A 9643-nucleotide genomic window follows, 5' to 3' on the forward strand; every position below is an offset into this window, starting at 1 on the left:
AGGGGCCTGCATAACTGGATGAATCTGAAGGAACAGGCCTCACCCTGAGTCCTGTTGGCACATAGAGGCATACCTGAGAGATATTGTGGATTTAGTTCCAGACTACCACAATAAAGCAAGTCACACCAATATTTTGGTTTCCCAGTGCATATAAAGTTATACTTACAATATACTGTAACCTATTAATTGTACAATGTTGTTGATGTTGGGGGCTGTGAAGTTGGTTCCAACTCACAGATACCCTGTGTAAGGTTTCCAAGACTGTAAATCTTCATGGGAGCAGAAAACTTCACCTTTCTCCTGCTGAATGGCTGGTAGGCTTGAACCGTCGACCCTGTGGTTAGCAGTTCAATGTTTATCCTATAGCTCTACCAGCACTCTCAAGTGCAATAGCCTTATGCAACTGTTTGACATGTAGTGAGAATGATTAAAATGTGACATAGCTATAGAGTGAGCACATGTGATTGGGAAAATGGTGCTGATAGACTTGTTTGAAGCAGGCTTGCCACAAACCTTCAATTTGTAAAAACGCAGCACCATGGAGTGCAATAAAGCAGAGCACAAGGTGAGGTGTGTCTGTATGTGTCCTGCATGCTGTTGTTGCTGTTAAGTTGCCATAGAGTTGGTTCAACTTGTAGTGACCTTGTATAGGGTTTCCAAGGAACAGTTGGTGAGTTTGAACTACCGACCTTGTGGTTAGCACTCCAGTTCTTATCTTACAGTGCCACACCCAGGACTTCATAGATTTTGATACAATTACATCTGTCAGTTTGTCATACTGTGGTGGCTTGCGTGTTGCTGTGATTCTGGAAGCTACATCACCAATATTTTAAATACCAGAATGATCAATCATGGTGGACAGGTTTCAGCTGAGCTTCCAGACTTAGACAGACAGACGAGGCAGAAGGAGAGAAGGACTACTTCCAAATATTTAGTCACTGAAAACCTTAGGAATAGCAGTGGAACACTGTCAGCACCAGAATAGTGACTATTGAAACATGATGAAGAGCACCAGAATATTGTCAGATAATAGTGCTGGAAGATGAGCCCTTCAGGTTGGAAGGTACTCAGAACATGACTGGGGAAGAGCTACCTCCTCAAAGTAGAGTTGACTGTGATGACACCAATGTAATAAATTTTAGCCTTCAGGACCTTCATTTGCTGATAGGGCACAACTCAAAATGAAGAGAAACATCCATTAATAATCAGAACATGGAATATATGAAGTATGAATCTAGGAAAATTGGAAATTGTAAAAAATAAAATGGACTGCATAAACATCGATATTCCTAGGCATTAGTGAGCTGAAATAGACTGGTGTTGGCCATTTTGAACCTGACAATCACATGGTTTACTATGCTGGAAATGACAAATTGAAGAAGAATGGTGTCACATTCATCATCAAAAAGAACATATCACATATCAAGATTTGTCTTGATTGTACAATGCTGTCTAGGATGAATAATATCCATATGCCTACAAGGAAGACTAATTAGTGCCACTATTATTGAGATTTACACACCAACCACTAAAGCCAGTGATGATGAAATTGAAGAATTCTGTCAACTTATTCAGTCTGAAATTAATCAAACATGCAATCAAGATGTATTAATAATTACTGGCGATTGGAATGCAAAGGTAAGAAACAAAGAGGAAGGATCAGTAGTTGGAAAATATGACCTTGGTGATAGAAATGATGCTTGATAGAATTTTGCAAGACCAAAAATTTTGAAGAATTTTTTACTTCTTCATTGCAAATACCTTTTTAAAACAACGTAAGAGATGACTATACACATGGACCTAACCAGATGGAATAAACAGGAATCAAATTGACTACATCTGTGCAAAGAGATGATGGAAAAGCTCCATATCATCAGCTAAAACAAGGCCAGGGGCAGACTGTGGAACAGTCCATCACTGCTCATATGCAAGTTCAGGCTGAAGCTGAAGAATATTAAAAAAAAAAAAAAAATTTAAGTTCAATATTTTGCTCGTAGACTCCTTCAGTATTGCAAGTTGAGACTTCAGTTTTTTTCTTCAGTTTCCTGAAGTTGAGAAATGTTGAGCATGTTATTCTATTTTGGTTTTCTAACTCCAGGTCTTTGCACATTTTATTATTAATATTTGACTTTGCTTTCTTTAGCTGCTCTTTGAAATTTTCTATTTAGCTCTTTTGCCTCTGAATTTCTTCCATTTGCTTTAGCCTCTCTATACTGGAAAGCAAGTTTTAGAACCTTTTCTAATATCCGTTTTGGGCTTTTCCTTCTTTCTTGTCTTCTTAATAACCTTTAGCTTTCTTAGTGTATGATGTTCTTCATGTCATCCCACAACTCTTCTGTTTTTTGGTATTTAATGTATAATGCATCAAATCTATTCTTGTGATGATCTCTGAATTTAGGTGGGATATGTTCCAGGTCATATTATGGCCAATGTTACAGAAAGAAAAAGCCCAAGGTGCATTGAAGACATTGGCAAAGAATAAGGCTCCAGGAATTGCTGGAATACAAATTGAAATCTTTCAACAAACTGATGCAGCACTGGAGGCACTCACTCAGCTGTGCCAAGAAATTTGGAAGACAACAACCTGGCCAACTGACTGGAAGAGATCCATCTATGTACCCATTCCAAAGAGAGGTGACCCAATGGAATATGGAAGTCATCGGACAATATCATTACTATCTCATACAAGTAAAATTTTGTTAAAGATAATCCAAAAATGGCTGTAAATGTGCATTGACAGAGAACTGCCAAAAGTTCAAGCTAGATTCAGACGAGGATGTGGAGCAAAGGATTATCATTGTTGACGTCAGATGAATTTTGGCTGAAAGCCGAGAATACCAGAAAGATGTTTACCTGTGCTTTATTGACTATGCAAAGGCTTTCCATTGTGTGGATCATGACAAGATATGAACAACATTGCAGAGAATGAGTATTCCAGAACACTTAATTGTGCTCACAAGGAATGTGTACGTAGACCAAGAGGCAGCTATTCGAACAGAACAAGGGAACACTGGATGGTTTAAAATGAGAAAAGGTGCGTGCCAGGGTTGTATTCTTTCACTTTACTTATTCAATCTGTATGCTGAGCACATAATCTGAGAGGCTGGATTATGTGAATAAAAACATGGCATCAGAATTGGAGGAAGACTCATTAACAACCTGTGATATGCAGATGATACAACTTTGTTTCCTGAAAGTGAAAAGAACTTAAAATACTTCCTGATGAAGATCAAAGACCATAGCCTTCTGTATGTGTTGCACCTCAGTGTAAAGAAGACAAAAATCCACACCACTGAACCGAAAAACAACACCTATATAAATGGAGAAAAAGATTGAAGTTGTCCAAGACTTCATTTTGCTTGAATCAACCATCAACACTCATGGAAGCAGCAGTCAAAAAATTAAACTATGTATTGCATTAGGCAAATCTGCTGTGTGAGACCTCTTTCAAGTGTTCAAGAGCAAAGCTGTCAGTTTGAGGACTAAGGTGCTCCTGATGCAAGCCATAGTATTTTCAGTAACCTCATATGCATATGAAAGTTGGACAGTGAATAAGTAAGACTATAGAAGAATTGATGCATTTGAATTATGGTATTGGAGGAGAACATAAAAAGTACCATGGACTGCCAAAAGAACAAACCTATCTGTGTTGGAAGAAGTACAGCCAGAGTGCTTCTTGGAAGCCAGGATGGCCAGACTTCATCTCTCATACTTCAGACATGTTGTCAGGAGTGACCAGTCCTTGGAGAAGGATATCATGTTTGGTAAAGTGGAGGGTAGGAGAAAAAGAGGAAGACCCCCAACTAGATGGACTGGCGCATTGGCAACTGCAGTGGGTTCAAATGTAGCAACGATTATGAAGTTGGTGCAGGACTGGGCAGTGTTTTATTCTGTTGTGCATAGGATCGCTGTGAGTTGGTACTGACTTGATGGCACTTAACAACAACAACTATAGGATAGATGGCATCCTATCTTAGTTTTGGTTCCTCCAAAAGTAGATCCTGAAACAAGGATTTGGATACAAGTAGTATTTGGGAGGTTATTTCAGAAAACACAGTAAGGTTTGATGAAAATGAGAGAAGAAACGGAAGAAAGACAATAAACAACGGACAAGTGAGTGGGTTACCAATGAGGGCAACTGGGGCTCAGTCTGGCTAGAGTCTTTTCGTAAGACTGTATCTAAACGGAAGCAGGGGTATTTATCCTCCAACTCCCACCTGTCATTAAATGAGGCTTGCTCCTGAGTTATTAACTCCATGGTGTGTCTAGGATGCCCTTAGTACCAGCTGAGCTCACTTTGGAGGTCAGAGAACCTTCTCAGGCAGCTCTAGAAACCCATGAGATTGTATAGGAACTGTCTGCAGGTAACCTTTGGGTTGGGTGGGCCAAGGGCAATTGGTGGAGGCATTTATAGCATCTGCTACAGTGAGAGACTCATAATTCAGGTTGGTGACTTCATGGCCACATTGATTAATTCCTACTAAGCACATCATCCAGACAGGGTCAATGAAAGATTCCCCCGAGATTTCATATAGTGATTTTTTTTTTTTCCCCTGGAGCCATAGGTATGAAACAGACTAGAGATGCTCATGGTCTCCTTTTATGGCTGTTTGGAAGAAATCAATTAATTAGTTTGAATGTATAGGTAGGACATTTAGATCTTGACTAGAGATATAAATTTGGGGATCATTTAGATATTTTTGTTGTTGTTGTTAGGTGCTGTCAAGTTGGTTCCAACTCATAGTGACCCTATGTACAACAGAACAAAACACTGCCCAGTCCTGCACCATCTTTACAATTGTGATTATGCTTGAGCCCATTGTGGCTGCCACTGTGCCAATACATCTTGTTGGGGGTCTTCCTCTTTTTTTTTGCTGACCTTTGGCCAAGTGGCAGAAGCTAGGTCAAATGGGTACTATCTGCAAAGTTTGGGCGTTCTTGTGCATCTCCCCTCACTTCATATCAGCTGACTCTTCACTCTCAGCTCTAGCTCTCTGTGGCTATGTCCTTGTCCATGGGCTCAGGAGTTCCCAGGTCTCACCACACTTTGGACCAATCAGCCCTTGCTCTTCTCTCTCTCATCTCCAGGTCGACAGGAGTCTATGGAATGTGATTGAATTCAGCCCATCTCATCATTGCTGCCTTTCCCCCTTTTCCACTCACTGGTAGACCAATGTGGTCGCCAGCAAGGTTACATGCCTGCTTATGTGTTCCCTTTGAGTTTCTGAGTTGGAGGGGGGTTTGCCCTGAGGGAACTTGATTTTTGCCTAGATGGCTTCCCAGAGAACAACTTGCTTGTTCTTGTAGTAGCCAATCAAACTGCCATTTTTGTTTTGGATTTTTCCTGCTTGTCTTTCTTTCAAGAAGTATCTTCATTCCTCTAGCTGTTCCAGGCTAGTCTGCTTGTCCTTTCAAGTAGGAATGTTCCATCTCAGCATAGTTTCATTTTTTAGTAAAAAGTGGATGTAAGGTAGGACTAAAGGACCTGCCACTTTGGAGAAGAGCCCTTGTCATCAGCCAGCCTTTTCTTCTGAGTACGCCATAATGAAAAGTAGAGTTCAACCAGGAACCGGACCCATGCCCAGTTTCCCTAGAAGATAGATACAGAGTGTCATAATGTGTGAGTATTTAGCTCCAACAACTAACTTTCTTTCACATCATGGACTTTTGATAATGTTGTTTGCTGATTAGTTGATTCTGACTCATAGCAACCCGAAGGAGAACTGCTCCACAGGGCTTCCTAGGCTGTAATCTTTATGGGAGCAGAAAGTCAGCTCATTTCTCCTGCCAAATAGCTGATTTTGTTCAAACCACCAGGTTAGCAGCCAAGGGTTTAAGCATTGTGTCACCAGGGCTTGTATCTTCTGATAATAACATTTAAAAAGCTTCTTATATGTTAAATAACATTTTGCCCAATATTACAGCTTCTACTAACTTTTCCTTCAGCCTGAGCTTTAGCTTATGAGACCCATTTACTCATCTCATGGTGGCACAAATCTTTATGTGTGATAAGGAACCCTGGTGGTGCTCTAGGGTAAGCACTAGACTGCTAATCACAAGATCAGCAGTTCAAACTCACCAGCTGCTCTGTGGAGGAAACATGAGGTTGTCTGTTCCTGTAAACATTTACAGTCTTGGGAACCCTAATAGAAATACGGTCGCGATGAGTCAGAATCAACTCAATGGCAGTGAGTGAGTGATACGTGTGATAAAACTTCATTTACACATACGAGTGTACATGAAAACTGGGAAAATCTGAATAAGGGCCACAGTTACTAGTGCTGCTGCAATATCAATTTATTGGTTTTGATAATACTATTGGCTATATGTTAGACTTTATCTCTCACATCTTGGACATATTGTCAGGAGGGACCAGTCCCTTGAGAAGGACATCATACTTGGTAAAGTGGAGGGTCAGTGCAAAAGAGGAAGACCCCCAATGAGATGGATTGGCACAGTGACAGCAGCAATGGACTCAAAGGGAACAATGAGTGTGAGGAGGGTGCAGGACCAGGCAGGGTTTTGTTCTGTTGTGCATAGCAGCTAGAGTCACAATGAACTAGATGGCCCCTATCAACAACAAATATGTTATCATGTGAGCAAGCTGGGTGAAGGGTGAAGGAGTATTCTGTGCTATTTTTTGCAACTTCCATGTGAATCTAAAATTATTTCAAAATAAAAAGTTAACAAAAAATAAGGTGAGGGGAATCCCTGCAGAACAAGCCATTTAAAAATCAGGCTCTGACAGTTTTACTTAATGACTAAAATTAAAGACTGATACTATCAGGTGTTGGCAAAAATATGGCATAATGGGAAATCTCATAAGCTACTTGTGACTATGTAAATTAATGTCACTTTGGTAGTATATACTAATGTTGGTAGTATATACTAATAGATGCATGTCATATGAAGTAGCAATTCCACTCCTAGGTATATCCCAATTTAGATAAAAGTCAAAACCAGGTAAAAGTGTATTTGGGGGGAAGAATAAAGATTGGAAGGGGGGAGCTTCTAAGGGTGTCAGCAATGTTCCATTTCTTAACCTGAGTGATGATTACAAGGGTTGTTGTTGCTAAGTGGTGTCAAGCCGTTTCTGACCCATAGCGACCCTTTATAAGGTTTCCAAGGAGCAGTTGGTGAACTTGAACTACCAACCTTGTGGCTCAAACAACTTTGTAGTCCAGTGCATTAGCCCACAGCACTACACCAGGACTCCGATTACATGGGTAGCCATTTTATTTATAATTGAACTCCATACCTATTTCAGGTATTTTTATGCTTACCTGTTAAACTTCAAAATGAAATAAATTTAAAAACAAATGGAATATAAATAATTTATACATCCTACCTAAGTCTAATAATAAAAACATTTGGTCAAATCATCAGACAGGTGGAGTTGTAATCTCCATCTCAGAGGTGGATGGGAAGCTAGGAGGTGGTGAATAGAGAGTTGCTCCCTAGGATGTAAGAAGAGAAGGACACTATAACATTTTTAGCCTAAATTCTTTCTGTGTGTCTGAAAGCTCCTTCAATTTGCTTTAATGCCTAGGTATTCCAGAGAGCCAATCTGGCTAGTCCAATGTTCGTTTTATAACATGTAACTGAATTACAATAGTTATCTTCCTACCTGCTATCCCAACTTTCTATATTTGTGTCTCCATTACAACTTACTTACAAAAAAAATAGCCTCTGCTTCTTTTATTATGAGTTTTAAATTTTACGAAATAAAGAATAGTGAGTATTACACATAACCATTTGCCTCATTCTAAATTCTCTTAGGGTGTTTATTGGTGATATGTATGATAAATATTCACATGATTGTGATCAGTATCCATATATTCTTCTTTTTCACTTAACCTCATTTTCCTGCACATATTTTTCACTTTGACTGAGCCCACCTATTTGTCATAGTAGGTAACTACAAAGTATTCCATCTTAATTATCTATGTTCAGCTTCTTTTGACTTAACTGATTTTTAATAGTCTTAGGAAGAAGCAGCACAATTCTTCTGCAGTCTTCTCTAATGGGTCATTCTGGATCATTTGTTTCATTTCTCTTTCTTCTTCAAAGATACAACCCCACTATTCTGAACCAGCTGCATCAAAACAGGGCTCATGATCGAGTGACAGGTAGAAAGTCTGGGTCCTCTCAAGTACACCTACTCCTAACTTATCAACAGTCTCGTTACTTGATATTTTGCGTTTACAATAGTAAAAAACTGCTGTCTGACTATTGTGTGCATTCATGATGTATGTCTGTGTAATGGTTAGGGCTTTGACTAGGCCAGGATTTCCAGAATTTGGCAGTTGGGATGTGATTATTCCCAGGGTGATGAAACCTAATACAGGCATAGTTAACTCTGATGCATGGCTATGAGCAGCCAATCAATTAAAGGGATGCTTCCTTGGGGGTGGGGCCTGCTTCCAATCTAATGGATGAGGGGCTCCCTCTCTTCTACTGGGGACCTGGGACTCTGCAATTGTCAGCTCTTTCTTTGATAATAAACTTTTTTCTATATATACATACATTGTTCACTGGGTTTGCGTCTCTAGAAAACCTGGTCTAACACAGTGTGGCAGTAATGAAGACCAAGGTATGAGGCAAAAGTGAAAGTAACACTGGCTATGATGGGTTAAGGTTATGTGGTGACTTGGCTGGGCCGTGATCCTCAGTGGTTTGGCAGTCATGTCTTAATGTAATTTAGCAGTTATGTAACAATAAAAATGATAGTTATAAGATTAAAATAGTCAGTTATATAATAATAAAATTAGACAATTGTGTAATGATTTAGCCATTCTCAATTTTATGCTTTGATGATCCTTCATTTTTGCATAATGCTGATTTTTGCACAATGACATCAATATGGTTGGGTTGGTTTGGAACCCAACTATATTGATAAGTGAGAAGTGGATGTGATTCATTACTGTTACATAATCACCTTTTATATCTTTTATTGTTGTTTTTCATGTACTTGAAGGAAAACAATGTATATTCAGTTTCTAATTCACACAGTCTGCTAGGAAATCCACTGGGAAAGTTCTGCTGTTGGAAACAGAAAACTGTTTATACTTCCTGCACATAAATGGATGTAATTATATATACATGGTTTTTGTTTTTCATTCACATAGAATGGGAACTTCCCCCATTTTTATTTTTTTAAAAAGGTAAACTAAAAACAAAACTATTCAGAATTCCAGTTTATTAATGGAATAAATTGTGGATATCTTATCTCACTTGCATAGTTTTTATATAATTAAAAACTTAGAATCCTCATTGATAAGTAGAAGTTTTACATCCTTTAGATTGTATTTCATCATATGTTGTTGTTCACTTGTATAGGACCCATTTCATTGCATGTCATTCTATTTCACTGGTATTTCATGGGTGAGTGGTGGAAAGGGGGAGTGTGACAGACAACCTGTGGGCTCTGCCGTGATTCATGGTGCAATGCAAACTGCAGTTTTTACTTCAATGAAAGCATTTACAAGAAAGGAAACAAAAAGGCAGGACCAGCTGTTCTTCAATGGTAACGTCATGTTTTTCATCTGAATCTCTTCTCCCTCATGTAGGTGCAAAGGATGCTGCCACCCGCCCCATTCTCTCCTTGCAGTCCTCATTTCATCTAGACTGTTGTTGTTTTTAA

This window comes from Chrysochloris asiatica, unplaced genomic scaffold (genome assembly GCF_000296735.1).
Source record: "Chrysochloris asiatica unplaced genomic scaffold, ChrAsi1.0 scaffold00003, whole genome shotgun sequence".
Lineage (NCBI taxonomy): Eukaryota > Metazoa > Chordata > Mammalia > Afrosoricida > Chrysochloridae > Chrysochloris > Chrysochloris asiatica.